Source organism: Zingiber officinale, chromosome 9B, assembly GCF_018446385.1.
Source record: "Zingiber officinale cultivar Zhangliang chromosome 9B, Zo_v1.1, whole genome shotgun sequence".
Classification (NCBI taxonomy): domain Eukaryota; kingdom Viridiplantae; phylum Streptophyta; class Magnoliopsida; order Zingiberales; family Zingiberaceae; genus Zingiber; species Zingiber officinale.
The window spans coordinates 78,860,441-78,866,911 of NC_056003.1; the positions used below are offsets into that span (position 1 = coordinate 78,860,441).

The window sequence follows — 6,471 nt, forward strand, 5'->3', positions numbered from 1 at the left end:
ATGAAAATGAATCCCATTCATTCCCCTTAGTGGCCGGCCACAACAAAGTGTAACTCCTCTCATTAATGTGGTCGGCCACATTAAAGCAAAGGGAATTTGTAACCTCTATTAGGTGGCACACACATGTGTTAACTATGATGATGTGGCACATCATCATTGGCCACTTAATGCCAAGTCACAAATGATGTGGCATAAAGTCAAGTCAAACTTGACTCTTCCTCTTCCTCTCAAGTCAAGTCAAACTTGACTTAATCTCTCTCATGGTTGATCTAATCCAACCATTTAATTCAAGCCAATTTAATATAATGAATCTAATTCATTAAATTAAATTGATTCAACGAGTCATAATCTAAATTAGACTCATTGAACAAATGAATCAACTTGAGTCCAACTCAATTAACCCAATTAGGATTACTCTTAATCCAATTTAATTCATCAAATGAATCTAATCCTCTTGGTTCATCATATGAACCTAATCTCCATCTAATTGTCCTTTGTGTGTGACCCTATAGGTTTTTGTAACGTTGGCAATGCCTCTAAATCCATTTAGGAGGATAAGTAATGAGCGGTATCTTGCAACACATCATTACTACCCAAGTTACAAGAATATTGAGATCCAACATCACCTTGTGACTACTAATTGTGACTCCTCACAATATATGACAAGTGTCCTTCTATCCTAGACATCTAGATTGATCAATGTGAGGCATAGACCGTGTCATCCTCTAACCAATTTAAATCTTGATCTCCAAGTAGACTCACTAAATCAAATGAGCTCAATATCTCATATTGACTCATTTGGGCATGGCCATGCACTTCGTGGTCTCACTCTATCAAGAATATCGATGTCGCTCTCGTCATATAGGAGGGATAGATCTCATCTACATCACTCGCATCCCTCTGCATAATTCGTTACAAACCCAGTAATCGCCTTTATAGTCCACCCAGTTACGGGTAACGTTTGACGAAACCAAAGTACATAACTCCTTATGTAGGGATCCATGGTGACTTCAGGTCCAAGGACTAGTCGTCATACTAATAGCCACATGAGAAAGTATATGACACTCATATAACGATCCATGATACTTTCTCATGGAGGGTCATTCAGTATACATTATCCAATGCATACCCATGTGTCAACTTGATATCTCTATATCCATGACTTGTGAGATCAAGTCATCGAGTTAACCTACATGCTAGTCTTATTGCATTAACATTGTCCCTGAATGTTAATACTCGACTAGGAATGATTAAGAGTAGTGTTTCCTATATCATCTCACTATCGGTTCAACTAACTGATTGATATAGGTGAGAACCTTTTACTCAAGGACGCTATTATACTTAGTTTATTTGGCACCAATACTAGTAAGTATAATAACTTAAAACAAATTCCTTTATTTATTTAAGAATATGATACAATAAGTCCATAATACAATCATCAAATGATTGGCTCTAGGGCTCTAACTAACAATCTCCCACTAGCATTAGTGCCAATCAGTGTAGGCTCTAAGCCCCAATGACCTAGTGTGACCATCATGTTTCGTTTGTGCCAAAGCCTTGGTCAAGGGATCTACGATGTTAGCCTCTGTAGGTACTCTTCAAATCTTCACATCTCCTCTCTCGATAATCTCTCAAATGAGATGGAAACGTCGTAGTATGTGTTTGGTCCGCTGGTGTGATTGAGGTTCCTTCGCCTGTGCTATAGCTCCATTGTTGTCACAATAGAGCTCAATAGGGTCAGTGATATTGGGAACCACCCTAAGTTCAGTGATGAACTTGCGGATCCAAACTGCCTCCTTTGCTGCCTCTGATGCAGCAATGTACTCGGCCTCTGTCGTAGAATCAGCGACTATGTCCTGCTTCGAACTCTTCCAGCTCACAGCACCACCATTAATGCAAAACACGAACCCTGACTGCGATCGATAATCATCCTGATCGGTCTGGAAGCTAGCATCACTGTAACCCTTTATAGCTAGCTCATCATTACCTCCATATATCAAGAAATATTCTTTAGTCCTTCTTAAGTACTTAAGAATATTCTTGACCGCTATCTAGTGACTTTCACCTGGATCTGACTGGTATCTGCTCGTCATGCTCAAAGCATACGAGACATCAGGTCGAGTACATAGCATGGCGTACATGATAGATCCTATGGTTGAGGCATAAGGGATCTGATCCATGCGGTCTCTCTCCTCTCTAGAAGAGGGACCTTGAGTTTTCGAAAGACTCACGCCATGTGACATCGACAAAAATCACTTCTTGGAGTTCTGCATGGCAAACCAAAGGAGTACCTTGTCAATATAAGTACTCTGACTTAGGCCAAGCAATCTCTTAGATCTATCTCTATAGATCTGTATCCCTAGAATGCGGGATGCCTCACCTAAATCCTTCATTGAGAAACAACTCCCTAGCCAGGTCTTGACAGACTGAAGCAAAGGGATGTCCTTCCCAATGAGTAGTATGTCATCCACATACAATATGAGGAAGACAACTATATTCCCTACAACCTTCTTGTAGACACAAGGCTCATCTTCGTTCTTGATGAATTCAAACTATTTGATTGCATCATCGAATCGAAGATTCCAGCTCCGAGAATCTTGCTTTAGTCCATAAATGGACCTATGCAGCTTGCATACTCTGCTAGTATGCTGTGGATCTACAAAACCCTCAGGTTGTGTCATGTACACATCCTCAAGCAGGTTTCCATTCAGAAACGTGATTTTGACATCCATCTGCCATATCTCATAGTCATGGCATGCTGCAATAGCAAGCAAGATCCGAATGGACTTAAACATCGCTACTGGAGAAAAGGTTTCATCATAGTCAATACCATGAATCTGCTTAAAACCTTTAGCTACCAAGCAACCCTTATAGATAAGTCCATCCATGTCAGTCTTTCTCTTAAAGACCCACTTACACCCAATGGGTTTTACCCCTTCAGGTGGATCAACCAAAGTCCATACTTGGTTGGCGTACTGATGTGCGTAGATTATATACTCTTTTATGCATGTTTTTATGCACATTTACATACTTTGAGCATGCTTGATCTATGCATTTTTATACTTCCAGCTTTCCTTTTAGCATATTTACTCTTTTGGTTCGGAGATCTGCTTTTTGTGCATTTTCTGTACACAGGAGTCGAAATTTGTGAAGATTATGCGTCCTCGGGCAAGCTTGGAAGTAATTGAAGGGAGAGAGCATCAGGCCGTGTACTACACATGGCCGTGTAGTCTTAACAGGAAGGAAAGAGGACATGGCCGTGCGAATCTCACACGGCTATGTCTTAATTTGAAGAAATCAGAACAGATGCCTTACATGGCCGTGTGGATCTACACGGCCGTGTGAGGTTTCCAGAGGCCAAGCAGGTGACGGCCGTGTGCATCACACGGCAGTGTGAAGTTTCCAGAGACCAAGCAGGTGGTGGCCGTGTGCACCACACGACCGTGTAACATTTCCAGAGAGCAGGAGGGTCTTGGCCGTGTGCACCACACGGCCGTGCAGTTTCGGCAGAGAAGGAAGAGGACATGGCCGTGTGAATCTCACACGGCCGTGTCACGGGGCCGTGTGGCGCCCGATTTCCTCCTCTATTTAAACCCTCCTTCATGAATTGAAAGAGGATCTCTCCCCCTTTGGGAGAAGGCAACATTTGGTGGTTTCCTCCCATTTTTGGGAGGATTTCTGGGTGATTCTAAGAGAGTTCTTGACGATTTCGACTCCGGAGCGAGGATTGGATCCGAAGACGAGGCTTCTTCGTAGATAAGTTTTCTCTTCCCCCCTTTTCTTGGTTTCTTGGATTGGGGATTTAAGAAATACTTGTAATCTTCATTTCTTCGGATATTCTTCCTCGATTCATGGAGTAGATCTTGTATTCTAGGATTAAGGGAGTATTTGTATGATGGATTGATGTAATCTCTTATGGATTTGCCATTTTCTTGTTTCAATGACATTGTCTTGCTTGTATCAATTAGATCTTGAATGATTAATGGTGGTTTGCGCTTAATTCTCATTCTTGATTGATTGTTTGGATTTCTTGTGGACTTTGTATAGATAAACTCTCACTCGATCATCCGAGGGATCCACGTGACAGGTGCAAGCCCGTGTAAGGACGTTTGAGAGATAATCTTGAAGAGGAAATAGGAATTTTCAAGAGAGTAGGATGGATCTTGTGATTAGTTTCTTGTATCTTGATAGATTAATAAGTTGTGGGCTTCTATGTTGATATCCGAGGAAGGCATAGTAATAGGTGCGCTTCTGTGTAAGGACAACGTAGATTCACGTCTAATTGATCATATTTAGATACATTTCTCAGTCCTTATCCGGTTATCTATTGCAAGAGAGAACCGGCAACTTTCTACAAGTGTTAGGCAATTGAGGGATAAGAAGTGGTGAACCATTTACATTCAAGAAATCTTACAAAGAAACCAAAACTCCTAGAATCTCCCTTTATCATAACCCAAAACACTAAATTCTTGTTTGTTGATCTATAATATTAGATTTGTTTACCTTCACTTTGCATTTGAAACGATTGGATAGTTGTTTAGCTAATTCACATTGAGACATTCCTAGTGCTTATTCCAGTCCCTGTGGATACGATAATCTTTTATATTACTTGCGACATTTCCGTACACTTGCGGAGCGTGACAAGTTTTTGGCGCCGTTGCCGGGGACTGCGCTATAACATTAGGAATTATCAATTGAGTTAGACTAAACATAACATTTGTTTTCCTTTACATTTGCATAGTTGTAACTATTTTTTTTTTTTTTTTTAGAATTCTCTTTGTATAAGCTTTTCTTTTCCTGAATAAGATTCTTGACAATTCTTTTTGTTGCAATTATAATTCTAATTCTAACTTTGCATTCTTGATTTCTAGCACTCTAATCTAACTTTTCTCTGTTTTCTCTTTTGATCTAGGTTCTTTCTTCTTTTCTTTTGTAAACATATCTTGCAATCTGTAGCGTATGAATTTATCTTTTCTTTCTTGTTTTCATTATGCACTTTCTTTCTTGCAATTTAAATTCTGCATTTTCTTTCTTGCTTTTCATATTGCATTTTATTTCTTGTCTTTGATTCTTCATTTTATAATTTTTTCTTGAATATCCATGAGCACTAACATGTCAAGCAGGCCCATGAGAAATTTTTCTACACCAATTTCTGCAAGATTTTTGTCTCCCATTGTGCAACCTCAAATTGAAGCAGAAAGTTTCCAAATAGACCCAGAGTTAATTTTTATGATACAAGGTCACAAATTTGGAGGAGAAGTATCAGAAAGTCCTTATCTGCATCTTGAAACATTTTTAGAGATTTGTGATATGGTGAAATGTGAAGGAGTGTCAGCAAATGCAGTTCGATTGATGGCATTTCCTTTCAGTATCAAGGATAAAGCAAGGACTTGGTTATATTCTCTCTATCCTCAAAGCATCACAAGTTGGGAACAATTGGAGAAGCAATTTCTGGATTATTTTTTTCCTCTAAGTAGAACAGTGTATATGAGGAATTGCATAACAAATTTTGCTCAGGCATATGGAGAATCATTAGTTGAAGCATGGGATATATTCAAGAGTCTTCAAAGACAGTGCCCTCATCATGGTTTTGAAAAATGGTTGATTTTGCACATATTCTATGGGGAAATTTCTTTCTCAGACAAGAGTTTATTGGATTCATCAGCTGGAGGTTCTTTTATGGACAAAAGTGTAGATGAAGCTTATTCATTGATTGATCAAGTGACATTGAATCTTCATGAATGGTTGAACAAAAGTTGGATGGAATTTCCCTCAGATATTCAAGAAGTACAAGCCATAAATGTAAAAGAGCCTATCAAACAAAATGAAATTCAACCACCTAAAAATGTTGAAATTCACAAGTCACAGAGTGAGGAGTTCAAACATTTGGGGGCAAAGCTTGATAGTATTGTTTCAAAATGGTTTAAAGAAGATCCCCCTCCTACACAGTCAAGATCCAATGCAAAGTGTGATGATCTTGGGTTGAGAAGTGGCGAAAATCATGAAGAACCTATGAAGAATGACATGTTTATAATTGAGGAGAAGAATAATAGAAGATCACAAGAACTCAATTCCATTTCTCTAGGAAGTTCCCAAAGGCCACAAGTACCTTTCCCTCAACGATTAATCACACCAACATTAGATAAGCAAGTTGGACCTCCTCCAAAAGCTCAAAGGAAATTTAGGAAAAAGGAAGTTCAATCTTTCCCAGAACCTTCACTAAGGGTTCCTTTTCCACAAAGGTTAGTGGGGGTCAATTAAAATAAAGACTTCGACAAATCCTGTGACACTAATATGGTTGAGTGCAGATTTTTGAATATATATGAAGATGAAGATTTTTCAGATAAGGATTTTATTGATAATGCAGTGGTAAATAAGTTTTCAGATCTACCTCAAAATTTTATAAGGTGTTATAGTGACATTGAATTTTCAGATGATGAATGTGATGTGGTAGATCAACTTAAAACTGCA

At 39.0% G+C, this 6,471-nt stretch overlaps 1 non-coding gene across 1 annotated transcript; it reads right to left on the reverse strand.

The window, feature by feature from the left end:
* Positions 1–5,485: 5,485 nt before the first annotated feature.
* On the reverse strand, positions 5,486–5,591 carry LOC122025871. The gene has a single exon (XR_006123894.1). It is a non-coding gene; the product is annotated as a small nucleolar RNA R71 (small nucleolar RNA).
* Between the last annotated feature and the right edge of the window lie 880 nt (positions 5,592–6,471).